General features: G+C 39.3%; 1 pseudogene; it reads left to right on the top strand.

Moving 5' to 3' along the window:
* Positions 1-19,585, top strand: part of LOC125925779 (small nuclear ribonucleoprotein Sm D2-like) — a 31,377-nt pseudogene extending 11,792 nt beyond the window's left edge.
* Positions 19,586-19,802: the final 217 nt, after the last annotated feature.

The following is a 19,802-nucleotide window of genomic DNA, read 5'->3' as shown; positions in this document are numbered from 1 at the left end:
GCTCAGAGCCTGAAGCCTGCTTCAGATTTTGTGTCTCCCTCTCTCCCTCTGCCCCTCCCCTGCTCACAATCTCTCTCTCTCTCTCTCACTCTCTAAAATAAACATTAAAATTTTTAAAGAAAATTTAGAAATTATAACCAAACCGTAAGAATCTATACAATAGGTTACAGGATATGAGAAAAAATAAGTAAGATCATTCACAATTGGTAGAAGGATCAGGTCATGCCTAAATTTTGAATTTGTGAAAATTCATCAGCCTCCTGAAAAACATCTGGTGAGAGTGGTGCTCAGTCTGGTGCCCAGAATCAGTGTTCTTATGACTCAGCATGGCACCTCTTATGTTGCTTTTGTTCATTTGCATGGAGGCCGAAATGTCAAGGTTCCGTTATGTTCTTTTTTCTTTTTTAACTTTTATTTATTTTTGAGACAGAGAGAGACAGAGCATGCACAGGGGAGGGGCAGAGAGAGGGAGACACAGAATCTGAAACAGGCTCCAGGCTCTGAGCTGTCAGCACAGAGCCCGACGCGGGGCTCGAACTCACGGACCGCGAAATCATGACCTGAGCCGAAGTCGGCCACTTAACCGACTGAGCCACCCAGGCGCCTCCCGTTATGTTCTAATAAGGTTTTTAAAACTATTTTCATCAACTCTATTGAAGAATTTCCATAAACTAAAATGCCCATTTTAAGTGTATAGTTTAATGAGGCTTGATAAATATATATGTGTGTGTGTGTGTGTGTGTGTGTGTGTGTGTGTATCAGTATAATCGGTACTGTAATCAAAATACAGAATATTTCCATCTCCCTAAAAAGCTCCTTCCTGTCCCTTTGTAGCCTTTGTAGTCAAGTTCCATCCAACCAGTGACCTATTTTCCACTCCCCTAAGATTAGTTTTATCTGTTCTCCAACCGCTTATAAATGGAATGACAGCACATGTACTTTCTTGTGTCTGGCTTCTGTCACTTAGCATAACGTTTTCAAGATTCATCTATGTTGTTGCATATATTAGTGGTAGCCCGTTCCTCTTTGTTGCTGAGTGGCGTTCATTGTATGTACGTATCACAATTTGCCACCCGATGATGTGTATTTGGGTTCTTCCAAGTTTGAGCCTTATGATTTAGGTTGCTATGAACATTCACGTACCAGTCTTCATGTGGACGTGTTTTCATTTCTCTTGAAATGGGATTATTAAGTCATATGATAAATGTATGTTAGACTTTACAAGAAACTGCCAAACTGTTTTCCAAATTGGTTGTAACGTTTTGTGTTCCCATCAACAACGTGTGAAACCTCTGGTTGTTCTACATTCTCCCCGACACTTCATGTGGTCATTTTTTTAAAGTTTCAGTCCGAGGAGAGATGTAGTGGTATGTCTTTGTGGTTTTCATAACTTTTCTTGAAGAGAAATAACACTGAGTTACATTTTCATGTGCTATTGGCCATGTATGTATTCTCTCTTGTGAAGTGGTATGAAATATTTTGTTTGTAATGGAGCCATTTTTATTCATGTTATCAAGTTATATGTGTTCTTTATATATCCCAGATACAAGCCCTTTCCTGATATAGAAACTATGAGCATTTTCACCCAATATGTGGCTTGAATTTTACTTTTCTTTACCTTTCAGAGAAAAGATTTTAATGTTGATAAGGTCTAATTCATAATTTCTTTTTTATGTCTTATGCTTTATATGTCAAAAATAAATTTTATCTCAAGCTGCAAAGATGCTTTTCCTGTCTTTCTCTGGAAGTTTTATAGTTTTATTTCTTCTATTAAGTCCTATGATCCATTTCAAGTATATAAATGTTCATGGTATAAAGTAAGAGTAAATCCGATTTTTTTTTCCAGCATATTAGTTCCAGCATAACTTATTTAAAAGATTATCCTTTCTCCCATCGAATTTCCTTGGTTCCTTTGTCAAAGTCAATTGACTACGTATGTGGGGATCTTTATCTGAACTCCATTTTGTTTCATGAACTGTCCTTACATGAATACCACACTGTCCTAAATTCTGTAACTCTGTAGTAACAGTTGAAATCAGATAATGCCAAGTCTTTTCCTACTTTTTTTTTTTTTTACTTTTTAAAAAAGAATTTTGGCTATTCTAGGTCTTTTACATTTCTATATAAATTGTAGAAGGACTACGTCAATTTTTACTGAAGAGAAGAACCATGATTCGGGTTGCATTGAATCTACAGATGAAAGTAGCATGACATACCTTATTGAAGGATTCTTTAATTTCTCTCCTCAATGCTTTGTAGTTTTTATTGCACAAGTATTGAAAATATTTTGCTAAATTATTCTTATTTTATGATTTCATGGTTTTTGTTGCTATGGTACTGGTATTGCATTTTGATTTCACTTCTACAATTATTTGTAGCTAATATGGAAAAACACAGCTGATTGTTATCCATCTTGTATCTTGTGGCCTTGCTACATTTACTTATTTGTTATAAGAACATTTTTCCCCATATTACTCAGGGCTTTCTAGAATACCACTGTAATGGTTTGCTAGGTCTATTATAACAAGAAGCGCACACTGGGTGGCTTAAACAACAGAAATTTATTTCTCACAGTTCTGGCAATCTATTAAGGTATCAGCAGATTTGTTCTCTTTGGAGGACTCTCTCCTTGGTTTGTAGATAGCACCTTTCCACTGTATCCTCACGTGGTGTTTTCTTTGTGTGTACAAGCTCCTGGTCTCTCTACATCTGAATTTCCTCTTCTTCTAAGGACACCAGTCAGGTTAGATTGGGGGGGTCTACCTTAATGGCCTCATTTTAAACTTTAAACTCTTTAAAGGCCCTATTTGCAAACACATTTACATTCTGAGGCTAGGAGTGAGTGCTTCAACACATGAATTTTGAGGGGCACAATTCAGCCCATAACAACTACAAGTTATCCACAAATAAAAGCATTTTCTTCCTCCTTTCCAACTGTACGCCTTCTATTCTTTTTTCCTGCTTTACTGTACCAGCTACGACCATCAATAACAGGTTGGGTAGAAGTGACAAGAACAAACTTGTTCTTGACTTGTTCAGAGTCTCAGGTGGAAAAGTACTCAACTGTTCCCCAATTAGGTATAAATGTTCACTGTCGTTTTTTGTAAATGTTCCCTAAGTCAAGTTAAGAAAATGTATTTCTATTCCTAGTTTGTTGGGGGTTTTGATGATGAATGGGGGTTGCATTTTTTTCAATTGCTTTTTCTGTATCATAATCTTGGTAACACGCCTTGTTCTGAAATCTACTTTTCTGATATTAAAATAGCAGTTGGGGCTTTCATTCGGTTAGTGTCTGTATGGTATATCTTCTTCCATCCTTTTATATTTAACCTATTTGTGACTTCATATTTAATGGAGACTTTCTGTAGACAACATATAAAAGAACAAAACAATTAGTTCTTCCCTTTTTATTAGTTCTTCCCTTTTTATCCGTTTATCTGCAGACAACATATAAAAAGAACAAAACAATTAATTCTTCCCTTTTTATCCGTTCTGACAATGTCAGTGCTTTGAAGTATTTAGACTTCACATCTAATGTGATTGCTGATATGATTAGGCTTGAATGGACTATCCTGATAGCATTTTCTATTTGTCCCATTGTTTCTTTCTTTGTTCCCCTACTGTTCTGCCTTCTTTGGGATTAAAGAAATATCATTTATTATTAGATTTTATCACTATTATTGGCTTATTAGCTCCATTTCTGTGCTTCTTAGGTTTTGGTTTGTGCCTATGAATGTGCGCTGCATCTAGGGTTTAAAATGAACATTTTTAGGGGTACCTGGGTGGCTCAGTCAGTTAAGTGTCACTGACTCCTGATTTTGGCTCAGGTCATGATCCCACAGTTCTTGAGATCGAGCCTCACATCGGACTCCACGCTGATAGCATGGAGCCCGCTTAGGATTCTTTCTCTCTCCCTCTACTCCTACCCTGCTCGCTTGCTCTCTCTCCAAATAAACTATAAAAAAATTAAAAACATACATTTTTAACTTACCCTGGTCTACCTTCAAATGCTATTATACCACTTCTGTCAGTATGCCTCCATTTCCTCCTTCCCCTCCTTCGTGCTAGTACATATTTTACTGCTGCTGGTTTACGCTACATTATAAACCTCAAAATGTAGTAGCATTTTTGCTTCAGTTGATTATCTTTATCTTTATCCTTCTTCCCTTCCTTCCTTCCTTCGTTTTTATTTAAACTCCAGTTAGTTAACATACAGGGTAATACTAGTTTCAAGAGTAGAATTCAGTGATTCATCACTTCCATATATCACCCAGTACTCATCACAGCAAGTGCACTCCTTAATCCCCATCGACTGTTTCACCCACCCACCCCCACCTCCCTCCCCTCTGGCAACCATCAGTTTGTTCTCTATAGTTAGGAGTCTGTTTCTTGGTTTGTCTCTCTCTTTTCCCCCCTATGATTGTTTATAGCAGCATTATCAACAATAGCCAAATTATGGAAAGAGCCCAAATGTCTCATCAACTGATGAATGGATAAAGAAGGTGGTGTGTGTGTGTGTGCGTATACACACACATATACACAATAAACAATATGTATATATGTTTACATATATGTGTATACATACACACACACACACACACACACACACACACACACATGCATACACACAATGGATTACTCAGCCATAAAAAGGAATGAGATCTTCCCATGTGCAACAACATGGATGGAGCTAGAGAGTATTATGCTAAGCAAAATAAGTCAGTCAGAGAAGAAAAATGTCGTATGGTTTCCCTCATATGTGGAACTTTTTAAAATTCTTAAGGTTTATTTATTTTTGAGAGAGAGCAAGGGAACAGAAAGGCAGAGAGAAGGGGGACAGAGAATCTGAAACGGGTTCTGTGTTGAGAGCAGAGAGCCTGACATGAGGCTCAAACTCACGAATTGTGAGATCATGACCTGAGACTTAGTCAGTTGCTTAACCAACTGAGCCACCCAAACACCTCTCATATGTAGAATTTCAGAAACACATGATCATAGTTGATTATCCTTTGCAGAAATTTTAAAATAAAAATAACTTAAATTTACCCATATATTTATAATTTGTAGGGCTCTGTATTTCTACATATAGCTCTAAATTTCTGACTCAAGAATGTCTTTTTTGACATTCCTTGTAGTTCAGTTCTTCTGGATACAAGTTGTTTTAACTTTTGTTTCTCTGAAGATTTACTATTTCACCTCCATTTTTAAGTGTTTAATCTAGAATTCTTGTTTGACAGGTACTTTGTTTGCTTTTCTTGTTCTGTTTTTGGTTTTGGTTTCAGCATTTTATTTTTAAAAAAAACATTTATTTATTGAGGGGGGGAGGGAGAGAGACGGAGAGAGACAGAGAGAGAAAGAGATCACGCTCCTGCATGAGTGAGGGAGGGGCAAAGAGAGGGAGAAAAGGAATCTAAGCAGGCTCTGCGCTGTCAGCTGTCAGTGCAGAGCCCAACACGGGGCTCCATCTCACATACCATGAGGTCATAGGTCATAACCTGAGGTGAAATCAAGAGTCAGACACTTAACTGACTGACCCACCGAGGCGCCCCTGGTTTCAGCACTTTAAAGATGCTGTTCCATTATCTTCTTGTTCTTACAACTTCAGATGAGAAAACTATAGTAAGTATCTTCATTACCCTCTCATAACATGTTCTTTTTTCTCTCTGTTTTTTCAGATTGTCTCTTTATTACTGGTTTTTACCAATTTGATTATATGATATATCTCAATGTGGTTTTCTTTGTGTTCACCATACGTGAAATTCCTTAAGCTTTTCAGATCTGTGACTTTACAGTTTTCAGATCTGTGAGCTCACAGTTTTCATAAAATTTAGAATATTTCAGCCATTATTTATTTAAATATTTTTCTCTGTTTCCCCCATCCTTCTAGAACACCAGTTACATACATGCTAGACTACTTACTGAGGCTCTGTTTATTTTTGATCCATATGCTTCATTTTGGAGTTACGTTTTCAAAGTCACTGTTTTTTCTTCTTCTGAAATGTCTAATCAGCCACGAATTCCACCAAGTGATTTTTCATTTCAAATGTTCTGTTTTTCAAAATGAAAGTTTTTCTTTACCTCTATATTTCATTCTTCTCATCACTCTACTCATATTTTTCTTTATTCATGTATAATAGCTATTTAAATATCCTTATGTATATTAATTCAGTCATCGCTATCATTTCCAGATATATTTCTTTCAACTTATTTTTTAGCAAGTATGGATCATACTGTCCGGTTTTCACATGATGGTAGAGTCTTAGTGAATGGTGAACTTTGTTATTTTTATGTTGTTGAATGCTGGATTTTGTGGTCTTCTTTTTAAGAGTGATGTACTGGGAGAAGATGGCAGGGTAGGAGGATGCTGGGCTCACTGTGTCCTGCTGATCACTTAGATTCCCACCCACATCTGCCTAAATAACCCAGAAAACTGCCAGAGACTAGCAGAACGGACTCTCCGGAGCCAAGCGTAGACAAGAGGCCCCCGGAAGAGGGTAAGAAGGGTGGAGAGGTGGTGCGCGCTACATGGACTGGCAGGAGGGAGCCAGGGTGGTGGAGGGGCAGCCCGTCCGGCAAGACCGAACCCCCGAGTCTGACTTGCAAAAGCAAAGGGGCCGGATTGCATGAGTTCTGACAGCCAGCAGGTCTTAACATCTGGAACATTATAAGTCAACAGCTCTGCTCGGAGAGCAGGAGGGCGAGAGGACACCGGGAGGAAGAGGTGTTGAGCCCCAGAAGACAGAGCTCAGCTCTGCAGAGAACAAAGGCGCAGGCCAGCGCCATCTCCCTCACACATCCCCCAGCCGAAACCCCAAAGGGAACCAGTTTCTGTCACGGAACTCGCTTGCACCCCGCAAACACCCAATGCTGTGCTTCTGTGGATCCATCCCTCTGACGGGTCTGCCTCCCTCCCGGTGCCCAGGGCCCCACCCAAAGCGGACCACCAAAGGCAAAGCGAGCTGAGTCTGCCCCTCCCGCCCCCATGCACCTTGCGGATCCACCCTGGCTAATATGCCAGATCCCATCGAAGCAGCACCACAAGCCTGGCAGGGTGCAAGTAGCCCAGACAGGGCCACACCACTCCACAGTGAGTCCTGCCCCTGGGAGAGGGGAAGATAAGGTACACACTAGTCTGACTGTGGCCCCAGAGGTGGGCTGGGGACAGACAGCAGGTCTGACTGTGGTCCCACCCACCAACACAAGTTATTCCAGACAGCACAGAGGAAGAGCCCTGTAGTTCCGCGCCACTCCAGGGACTATCCAAAATGACGAAACTTGAGGAATTCTCCTCAAAAGAAACTCCAGGAAGTAGCGACAGCTAACAAATTGATCAAAAACGATTTAAGCAATATAACGGAACAAGAATTTAGAATAATAGTCATAAAATTAATCACTGGGCTTGTAAAAAGTATAGAAGACAGCAGAGAATCTATTGCTACACGGATCAAGGGACTAAGAAATAGTCATGAGGAGCTAAAAAATGCTATAAATGAGGTACAAAATAAAATGGAGGCAACCACAGCTCGGATTGAAGAGGCAGAGGAGAGAATAGGTGAATTAGAAGATAAAATTATGGAAAAAGAGGAAGCTGAGAAAAAGAGAGATAAAAAAGTCCAGGAGTATGAGGGGAGAATTAGAGAACTAATCAAACGCAACAATAGCCGTATAATAGGAATTCCAGAAGAGGAAGAGAGAGAGAAAGGGGCTGAAGGTGTACTTGAACAAATCATAGCTGAGAACTTCCCTGATCTGGGGAAGGAAAAAGGCATTGAAATCCAAGAGGCACAGAGACCTCCCTTCAGACGTAACTGGAATCGATCTTCTGCACAAGATATCATAGTGAAACTGGCAAAATACAAGGATAAAGAGAAAATTCTGAAAGCAGCTAGGGATAAACACACTCTAACATATAAAGGGACTGATAAGACTAGTGATGGATCTATCTACTGAAACTTGGCAGGCCAGAAAGGAATGGCAGGAAATCTTCAATGTGATGAACAGAAAAAATATGCAGCTGAGAACCCTTTATACAGCAAGTCTGTCATTCAGAATAGGAGAGATAAAGGTCTTCCCAAACAAACAAAAACTGAAGGAATTCATCACCACTAAACCAGCCCTACAAGAGATCCTAAGGGGGATTCTGTGAGTGAAATGTTGCAAGGACCACAAAGTACCAGACACATCACTACAAGCATAAAACATACAGACATCACAATGACTCTAAACCCATATCTTTCTATAATAACACTGAATGTAAATGGACTAAATGCGCCAACCAAAAGACATAGGGTATCAGAATGGATAAAAAAAAACAAGAACCATCTATTTGCTGTCTATAAGACACTCATTTTAGACCTGAGGACACCTTCAGATTGAAAGTGAGGGAATGGAGAATTATCTATCATGCTACTGGAAACCAAAAGAAAGCTGGAGTAGCCATACTTATATCAGACAAACTAGACTTTAAGTTAAAGGCTGTAAAAAGAGATGAAGAAGGGCATTATATAATAATTACAGGGTCTATCCATCAGGAAGAGCTAACAATTACAAATATCTATGTGCCGAATATGGGAGCCCCCAAATATATAAAACAATTACTCACAAACATAAGCAACCTTATTGATAAGAATGTGGTAATTGCAGGGGACTTTAATACCCCAATTACAACAATGGATAGGTCATCTAGACACAGTATCAATAAAGAAACAAGGGCCCTGAATGATATATTGGATCAGATGGACTTGGCAGATATATTTAGAACTCTGCATCCCAAAGCAACAGAATATACTTTCTTCTCGAGTGCACATGGAACATTCTCCAAGATAGATCACATACTGGTTCACAAAACAGCCCTTCATAAGTTTACAAGAATTGACATCATACCATGCACACTTTCAGACCACAGTGCTATGAATCGTGAAATCAACCACAGGAAAAAGTCTGGAAAACCTCCAAAAGCATGGAGGTTAAAGAACACCCTATTAAAGAATGAATAGGTCAACCAGGCAATTAGAGAAGAAATTAAAAAATGTATGGAAACAAATGAAAATGAAAATACAACAATCCAAATGCTTTGGGATGCAGCAAAGGCAGTCCTGAGGGGAAAATACATTGCAATCCAGGCCTATCTCAAGAAACAAGAAAAATCCCAAATACAAAATCTAACAGCACACCTAAAGGAAATAGAAGCAGAACAGCAAAGGCAGCCTAAACCCAGCAGAAGAAGAGAAATAATAAAGATCAGAGCAGAAATAAACAAAATAGAATCTAAAAAAAACTGTAGAGCAGATCAGTGAAACCAAGAGTTGTTTTTTTTGAAAAAATGAATAAAATTGATAAACCTCTAGCCAGGCTTCTCAAAAAGAAAAGGGAGATGACCCAAATAGATAAACTCATGAATGAAAATGGAATTATTACAACCAATCCCTCAGAAATACAAGCAATTATCAGGGAATACTATGAAAAATTATATGCCAACAAACTGGACAACCTGGAAGAAATGGACAAATTCCTAAGCACCCACACACTTCCAAAACTCAAACAGGAAGAAATAGAAAACTTGAACAGACCCATAACCAGCGAATAAATTGGATCCGTTACCAAAAATCTCCCAACAAATAAGAGTCCAGGACCAGATGGCTTCTCAGGGGAATTCTACCAGACATTTAACGTAGAGGTAATACCTATCCTCAAGCTGTTCCAAAAAATAGAAAGGGAAAGAAAACTTCCAGACTCATTCTATGAAGCCAGAGTTACTTTGATTCCTAAACCAGACAGAGACCCAGCAAAAAAAGAGAACCACAGGCCAATATCCCTGATGAATATGGATATAAAAGCTCTCAATAAGATACTAGCAAATCGAATTCAACAGCATATAAAAAGAATTATTCACCATGATCAAGTGGGATTCATTCCCGGGCTGCAGGGCTGGTTCAACATTCACAAATCAATCAATGTGATACATCACATTAATAAAAGAAAAGATAAGAATGATATGATCCTGTCAATCGATGCAGAAAAAACATTTGACAAAATTCAGCATCCTTTCTTAATAAAAACCCTTGAGAAAGTCAGGATAGAAGGAACATACTTAAACATCATAAAAGCCATTTATGAAAAGCCCACAGCTAATATCATCTTCAATGGGGAAAAACTGAGAGCTTTCCCCCTGATATCGGGAACACAACAGGAATGTCCACTCTCACCGCTGTTGTTTAACATAGTGTTGGAAGTGCTAGCATCAGCAATAAGACAACAAAAGGAAATCAAAGGCATCAAAATTGGCAAAGATGAAGTCAACCTTTCACTTTTTGCAGATGACATGATATTATACATGGAAAACCCAACAGACTCCACCAAAGGCTGCTAGAACTGATACATGAATTCAGCAAAGTTGCAGGATACAAAATCAATGTACAGAAATCAGTTGCATTCTTATACACTAATAATGAAGCAACAGAAAGACAGATAAAGAAACTGATCCTGAAAACTATAGAAAACTTATGAAGGAAACTGAAGAAGATATAAAGAACTGGAAAAACATTCTGTGCTCATGGATTGGAAGAATAAATAGTTAAAATGTCAATACTACCCCAAGCTATCTACACATTCAATGCAATTCCAATCAAAATTGCACCAGCATTCTTCTCGAAGCTAGAACAAGCAATCCTAAAATTCACATGGAACCACAAAAGGCCCCAAATAGCCAAAGTAATTTTGAAGAAGACCAAAGCGGGAGGCATCACAATCCCAGACATTAGCCTCTACTACAAAGCTGTAATCATCAAGACAGCATGGTATTGGCACAAAAACAGACACATAGACCAATGGAATAGAATAGAAACCCCAGAACTAGACCCACAAAAATATGGCCAACTAATCTTTGACAAAGCAGGAAAGAATATCCAATGGAAAAAACACAGTCTCTTTAACAAATGGTGCTGGGAGAACTGGCCAGCAACATGCAGAAGGATGAAACTAGACCACTTTCTTACACCATTCACAAAAATAAACTCAAAATGGATAAAGGACCTGAATGTGAGAACAGGAAACCATCAAAACCCTAGAGGAGAAAGCAGGCAACAAACTCTCTGACCTCAGCCGCAGCAATTCTTACTTGATACATCCCCAAAGGCAAGGGAATTAAAAGCAAAAATGAACTATTGGGACCTCGTGAAGATAAAAAGCTTCTTCACAGCAAAGGAAACAATCAACAAAACTAAAAGGCAACCAACGGAATGGGAAAAGATATTTGCAAATGACATATCAGACAAAGGGCTAGTATCCAAAATCTATAAAGAGCTCACCAAACTCCACACCTGAAAAACAAATAACCCAGTGAAGACATGGGCAGAAAACATGAATAGACACTTCTCTAAAGAAGACATCCAGATGGCCAACAGGCACATGAAAAGATGTTCAACGTCGCTCCTCATCAGGGAAACACAAATCAAAACCACACTCAGATACCACCTCACACCAGTCAGAGTGGCTAAAATGAACAAATCAGGAGACTATAGATGCTGGCGAGGATGTGGAGAAACGGGAACCCTCTTGCACTGTTGGTGGGAATGCAAACTGGTGCAGCCGCTCTGGAAAACAGTGTGGAGGTTCCTCAAAAAATTAAAAATAGATCTACCCTGTGACCCAGCAATAGCACTGCTAGGAATTTACCCAAGGGATACAGGAGTGCTGATGCATAGGGGCACTTGTACCCCAATGTTTATAGCAGCAATTTCAACAGCAGTCAAATTATGGAAAGAGCCTAAATGTCCATCAACTGATGATGGTAAAGAAATTGTGGTTTATATACACAATGGAGTACTATGTGGCAATGAGAAAGAATGAAATGTGGCCTTCTGTAGCAACGTGGATGGAACTGGAGAGTGTTACGCTAAGTGAAATAAGTCATACAGAGAAAGACAGATACCGTATGTTTTCACTCTTATGTGGATCCTGAGAAACTTACCAGGAGAGCATGGGGGAGGGGAAGGAAAAAGAGGGAGGGAGCCAAAACATAAGAGACTCTTAAAAACTGAGAACAAACTGGGGGTTGATGGGGGATGGGAGGGGGGAAGGTGGGTGATGGGCATTGAGGAGGGCACCTGTTGGGATGAGCACTGGGTGTTGTATGGAAACCAATTTGACAATAAAGAGTGCTGTACTTTGTTCTGACAGAGCTACATTACTAAAAGATCAACTGGATCTTTTTGAAGATTGTTTTTAAGCTTTGTAAAGCGGATCTTGAGTAGTCTTTACTCCACGGCTCGTTTAGCCCCACTATTAAGGCATGACCCCTCTGTGGCCTCCACCAAACAGCCCATGTTTTCAACAAGGACTCTCTGCTCTGGCTGCTCAGAACATGAATATCTTCCAGTCCAGTTTTGGAGGCATTTCTCCCTGTATGTGCACAGTTATGTATTCAAAAAATAGACCCAAGGGAATCCTCATGAAATTCTGAAACTTTGCCTGTACACTCCCTCCCTTCCCATACTCTGTCCTCATAGCACCAGCCACCTCAGCCTTCCTGATCTCAAGTGTCTATCTCTGCAATTCAGCAATTCTGCAGCGCTCTGTTTGGGATCCCCCTCTTAGAATCAGGGTGAGGAAGGGGCCTCCAGGCACAACTCTGGGCAATCGTAGGTCCGCCTCACTTGTTTCTCTACTTTAGAAATCACAGTCCTGTGCTACCTGTTTTCCAATATCCAAAACGGTTTTTAGTTATTTATGGTGGGAAGGGAAGTCTTAACCCTGTGACTCCATCACGGTCAAAAGCTGACATTTGTTCCCAATATGCTTTTGTTTGTTTTTAAAAGCACAAAAATATTGATTACTTAGATCTGGGGACAGAATAGCTGAAGGATGGCTGAAACAGAATGAAAATACAATAAAGTGAATAAATAGAATGAAAATGTTATACGTGCCAATGAGTATTGTATTCTTTATTAGTGGGCTTTTGGGTCATTTGATTTAATGAATTGGGGAGGAAGGAATTATGAAAGACAGGATCGCTGGAAAGCCATTTCACAATCAGAAGGATTACTTTATTAAAAATTTTCACATTCTTTGACGATTCCTTATGTTGCTCCCTGTATCAGGCAGAATAGGCTAGGTCATTCTATAGTTCCAAGTGACCTCTCAGTAGCAGTTACTTAAGATAACAAAGTTTCATTTCTCACGCGTGCTACCCATCCATTCTGGATAGGCTATAGATGACAGTCTGGTCCATGTCATAGTTATTCTATAACCTGGCAGAAGGAGTGATAGCCATCTGGGACATAAGCAGCTTTTATGGAAGAGGGAAGAGATATATGCTAAACTGTAAGATGGCCCCTACAACTTCCACCTTGAAATGGCACAATCGCGTGGCCATGCACTACTTTGACAGGCCTAGGATATAAAATCCTTCCACAGCGAGGGCACCATAGGGAACAATTAAGACATTTTATGAATATTAATATAACCCACCATATTCCTCTACATAGCATCTTTGTCTTGGATTAGCTCCTAGAAAATAGCTAGACAGCATCAGGAAATGTAGCTAAGCATTTAAATGTGGCATCCATCCTGGAAATGCACAAAGTCTAGGCTTAAAGGACTACTATGAGCTATTAAAAGAGTAAAGGGAATCTATATCTGCTGATACGTGAAGATCTCCAAACTATTTTAAGTGAACAAAAATAAGTTACAAACTAGTGTTTATGATATACTTTCATTTGTGTAAAGAGGAGAATATATTTATATATCTGCATGTATATGCATGGCAACATTCTAAAAGAATGCATAGGAAACAGATGCTTCCAAAGTAATACTCAGGAAAATGTGTCTCTGGAACAGAACATAGGAGTCCAGACTGGGAGAGATATTCCTGTCACATCCCCTTTGGTACCACTTAAATTTTTTCAGTATATTTATTATTTCCTTAATGATTCCTTAAAACTTCCCTCCTTCATGTACACTGAAGATTTTATCAGTCAACCACCTTCCCCAGAATGTTTTAGAACATCATAAAGGGTAAATGGAGAGTGACCAGAACAGAGATCAGAGATCAAAACTTAATGCTCAGTCCTTCACAACTGCCAGAGATCAGACTAATGAAAAAAAGGAAAAAAGGAAATGAAACTTCCAAGTTTCAGGACCTAAGGAGGTAGGCCCTGACATCGATGCTGTGGGTTTTCAGCCCACATCATGAGAGACATTTAGTTCATGATCCTAGAAATCAAACAGTTTAATGCTTATTTGTGCAACTCCCTTCTTGCCATCTTTTTGATTTTCAAAAAAAAAAAAAAAAAATGCCACTGATGAGTTACTCCAGCTCCTACTCTGAAAAAGCTTTCTGCCGCTCTGGCCTCCCAAGCATGGAGATAACATTTCAGAATGCCTGTGCCTAAATCTTACAATGAACAGACACTACTTTTACAAGACTTTCCCAGTTGACAGTACTGGCATAGTGTCCCCTTTACTCAAGAACAAGGTCAACTCCACGCTGGAATAATGAACATATTGACTAAGAAGCTTTTTTTCTTATTGTGAGAGTCCGGAAGTTAAGTTTCAAAATTTTTTTCCCCAATACTAACTAAGCATTTCTTGAAATCCTCTCTCTATTCACGTGGGAGAGAGAATGTCCACCCAAGATGCCTATGTCCTAAGTCCTTGGATGTGTGAAAATGTCACATTACATGACAAATTATGGAAACAAATTATGTTAAATTATTTTAAGGCTGCAAGTGGAAGTAAGGTTGCTGATCAGCTGCCCTTAAAATAGGGAGACTACACTGGATTATCCAGGTGGGCCCAAGGTAATGAAGGAGTTCTCAAAAGCAGAAGTGAAGGCAGAAGGGGAGGTAGCTTCAGAGTGATGTGATGTGATGTGAGAAAGACGTGACTGGCCACTTCCGGCTTTGAATACGGAAGAGGACTACAAACCAAGGAATGTGGGCAGCCTCTAGAAGCTAGAAAAGATAAGGACATGAATTCTCCCTAGAGCTTCCAGAAGGAACGCACCTGCTAACACCTTGATTTTAGACTAGTATAGCTCTGTGAGACCTATATCAGACTTCTGAACAACAGAACGGGAAGGTAACAAATGTGTGTTGTTTGAAGCCACTAAATTTGCAGTCATTTGTTACAGCAGCAATAGTAAGCGAACACAATATGTTTATTCCTCGACACTTAATGATATAGAGCACTGGGATCTCATATTCAGGACATAAGCCAGTTTCACTGACAAGCCTGGAAGAGAAACCTGGCCGACTCCACAGACACATGATCAAGTTGAATCACTTTTCTTCAAAGCAACTAAACGTTGAAAGTCCTCTTGGTAATCAAGCCACACAATTAACTTTGGAGGATCCAAAAATGGATCATGCTTCAGTTGGACGTGAAATGAGTTGCGTGTAGGAAAAACAACTTAGTCCTGCCGTGCATGAGCCTTCTACAGGACTTCTCTACCTTCTATCTGGTGAGACCACACTGCTGTCCCAACACTTTCGCCACTCCACGTGAAACATAACTAGAGATATATATATTTTTTTTTACCTGAAATGTTGACCAGATGCAGTATCTATTTCATCGAAGGTGGAATGGGGCAGAGGTGGAGACTATTAAGAATAATAGAGGGGTGCCTAGCCGGCTCAGTTGGTTAAGTGTCCAACTTTGGCTCAGGTCATGATCTCATGGTTCGTGAGTTCATGGTTCTGCTGTCAGCACAGAGTCCGCTTCAGATCCTCTGTTCCTTTCTCTCTGTCCCTCCCCCACTTGTGCCTTCTCGCTCTCTCTCTCAAAAAATAAGCATTTTTTAAAAAAGAATACACACATTATTTAGCATCACTCAACAACAAAAACAATTTTCCAAGAAAAAAATTGATCAATAATTGATCACAGCATTTGTATTAACCATTTCAGGGAACAAGTAAGTGCATAAGAATGGCTGATAATACAATGAAATCCAACTCTATCCTTACAGCTATATGATAGTTGCCTGTATCACATCAAATACCACTTTCACTAATATCATTTAAATGTAAAGAAATATGGACAAGAACCTTGTCTGGGGCATCATTGCTTCGTCCTAATGCTCTCAAACCATTCGTCTGAAAGAATGGTGCAGACAGCTAGCATGTCTTGAATTAGATGTTGGAAGGAAAGTGGATAATAAAACTCACTTTTTTTGTAGTTGCTTCATAGGTCATCCCTACATTTAACAGTAAGTGTTAGTCCTGCTTATTTTTTAAAATAGCTACATCCAGACTTAAAAGAGAACTTACGCCAGAATTTATTCGTTATGCTAGTCTACGTTCATCACTTTTTCACTCATTTATTCCACAAAAGATGGTCTTTTATTAGCAACTGTGAAGCTGAACCGCAGTGCATTAATTTTATAAATGAGATGGTGGCGTCATTATCACAAAAGGTTCAGAGGGATGCTGAAGAGTATGGCATTACCATGGTGACCTGCTGTGATGGTGAGCTCCCCAGGGGCAATGGGCCACAGAAAAACCATTAGGAAGCTCTCCTTCAGAGACATGTTGTTGTTTTTTACTTAACCACTTAAAGAATGATCAGAGCCACAAAGTCAAGGAAGCAATCACTCTTCTGTATTACAAAGAATGAAATGGGAGTCTCTAGGCTCTTTTACAACCATTTGTACATAACCTTGAGAAAGGCTTCCCCATCTCTGGTTAGAAAATTACATTAGCAAGAGAGAAAAGGTTTCATAAATGCCAAGGGATACAATGGTTCATTATTAGTTTGTTTGCTCCCATTTTAAGTTCCTGTAGTTTTGTGTTTTATCCATTTGGAAAGAGAGGAGGAAATGACTGGGGTGGGGGTGGGGGGGGAAGAGTGGCCTGAGGGACAGAGATGGGGATGGAAGGGATGGGACATCTTTACACAGAAGAATTTTGCAGCGATAATAGATTTTCTTACAAAGCTCTGTCCCTCCTTGTTTGTTTGCAATTGCCATTCAAACTAATAGAAACAGGTAAGGGGATCACTAAAAATATAGGAAGGTATTTATTAGAAGCCACATTAAAACTACCCTTCAAGAGATAATAAAACTGTGAGAAAAGACTTTTCCATCAACTCTGGGATTTGCTTTGCTGCTACTACTTCTGTGCTTTTAGCTTTTGGAATCAGTCTTATGAGTGGGTATGTATTTATTTCCTTTATATTTTATAATGTGTGTATGCACATTGTCTGAGGCATCATTTTATGATTAACATTTGGAAATGAGTAAGGCTGACAATAGCCAGTTAATGCTAACCCAACAGCCTTCCAGGTACTATAAAAGAAAAGCAATTTGTTTAGACTATTAGCAAAGTAAAGCACGTATTCGTCAATATTTTAAGTGAGCTGCTTCAGGATGATTTCTCAAGGACATTAGCCAATTAATATTGCTGATGTCAACAGTAACCATGGCTTAAATTTATGCTATTGCGTACATAGGTTAGGGGAAATTGGTATTGAGTCATTATCAAAAGTTAACCCCGGCAAGAACTGGTTATATTTGATTTACTGCATGGCTACAGAATGTACCTCTAATCTAAGCCAGAAATTTTCCAAATTCATGTTGCTGGTCAAAAGAAATCTGAGATAAATAGACATAAATTGCAATTACTAATGGAAGATGGTATAAAGCTCATAAATCAGGTACGAAGTCAACTGGTTATGTCTATAAGAACACATATTTAGAGGTATGAATTTTCTTTAAAAATCAACTTACGGTGAAAAAAGTTTTGGAAATAAAGTATATAAGGGAATTGAATTTTTTTCTTTTTGTCTCCTTTCAGATCTAAAGACACTTTTTTCTTTTGTTTAGGAATGTAAAACTAAACTATGTTTAATTTGGTTTGTTCCTGATACCACTTTTTTTCTTATTTTTGAAACAGTAATACTTGGAAATGAAAAAACACATAGGGAATTTTTCTAATGGGGAGGGTTGGGGGAAAAAATCTGGAAAACTATCTTATTTTCATTAAGGTAACAAAACCTCACAACTTTCTGCATACATAGACATACTTCTAAATGTGAAATTTTTCCAAGGTGTCACTTTTCCTTTGACTTGAGTACATTTATCCATGTGCATCTAAACACATACTCATTTATCTTAGGATTCTTTTTTCTAATTAAATTGCAAAGGAGAAAACATTTCAAACCTAGAGCATGGTGTTCTCATTTATTATGGAAAGAACATGGTGCTCTCTCCAAATACATCCATACATACACACAGAGAAACACATCACGGACTCAGACCAAGGGAAAGGTTGCAAGCATTTATTCAGTTACCATGAGCTAGGACAGGGAGAGAAAAGTTCTCACAGACTCAAAAGGTTATCATCCACAACATAAATTAAAGCATGGGTTGGCTGACTGTCCAGAAAGGAAGGACTGTGACAAGGCTAACGTTGGGCAACTTTCCTCTTTATAGTGGGTCTTCTCAGCCTCAGAACTCCTTCTTGTGAATTGGAGAGAGGCGCAGTATGAAAGAGAGCTGATGGAGACAGCTGTCCACCATGGTCTCCCCTCCCGAGCTGGGAGCCAGATCTGGGCTAGAAGTCAAATTTGAGGGCTCACAAATACTCCACAGAACTAGAGATCAGAACATTCAAAGCAATCCCGTCCTTTTTCTACACTAGATGTGTTTAAATGCACCTCTCCTAGTCCCAGGGGAAACTCAAAACCACTAGTCTAAAATGCGTGTGTCTTGCAGAGTTTTGTAGTCTTCAGAATAAATATGAGGCAGAATCCTGAATATGCAAAGATTAAGTTATTGTCTATTCTGGGATCGTGGCATAACTCGCCATATACTCTGAAATTCTCATCCATTACATTGAACCATTATTTATTATTAGCTTACTATTCTTTAAACACAAGGATTAATAAGACAAAATTGAAGTCAATTTAGTACATAATTATTTCCCCAAATATGCAGTCCCAAAGTGATTGCCATGGACTAGAAGTCACAGGAATTTCATGGTCCACCCTAGCAAGAAGCCAGTTTCTCTTTCAGCCAAGCTAGAAAATCTTCTTTGGCATATTGGGTGACTCACAGGTGATATGACTGCACGAATGAACAAATGACTGCTTGGCTGCCAGCTACAGAAAGCTACTTTAAGTTAGCATAAGACTCTTTAGAAGCAGAACAACACGGAGGAGACACAAGTGGCCTGAGAGTACAGCCACCATCACCATAAGCCTACCCAACAAGCCCAAGAGTGAGAGGACCCTGGAGGAGCTACAGAAGTGGAAGGAAGAGGAGTTGAATAGGAGTCCACTCTCCGTGCTCATGCAGTGGGCTGGGAACAACACCTAAGGGCTCATCACCTGTCACAAAAACAAGGAGCTCCTGGGCTATGTGAAGGCAATTGACAGGCACTGCAACACAGTGTTGAGGAATGTGAAGGAGATGTAGACCAGGATCCCCAAGAGCAGCAAAGGTAAGAAGTTCAAGGCAGTCAACAAGGACCACTACATCTCCAAGACGTTCCTGGGAAGAGACTCAGTCATCACGGTCCCGCAGAACCCACTCACTGATGGCAAGTATAGAGGCCTCCACCCCACTGTCAGAAGTTACTCCCCATCCTGAAGAGTCCTGCCCTTAGTGACAGGTATAATAGTCTTGTGTTTTTTCTTTATAAATACATACATACATACATACAAACATACATACATACATAAAATTTGAAGGAAGAAAAGATGGAAAGAGAGGGAAAAGGGAGGAAAGAAGGGATGGAGAGAGAAAGAGAAGGAAAAAGAATACACCAGCTTACAAAACCAAAATGTGGAAAGGACAGCCTTAGAGG

Source organism: Panthera uncia, chromosome F1, assembly GCF_023721935.1.
Source record: "Panthera uncia isolate 11264 chromosome F1, Puncia_PCG_1.0, whole genome shotgun sequence".
NCBI classification, from domain to species: Eukaryota; Metazoa; Chordata; class Mammalia; order Carnivora; family Felidae; genus Panthera; species Panthera uncia.
The sequence above is the reverse complement of the archived record's forward strand: the minus strand, read 5'-3'. Positions and strand labels throughout refer to the sequence as shown.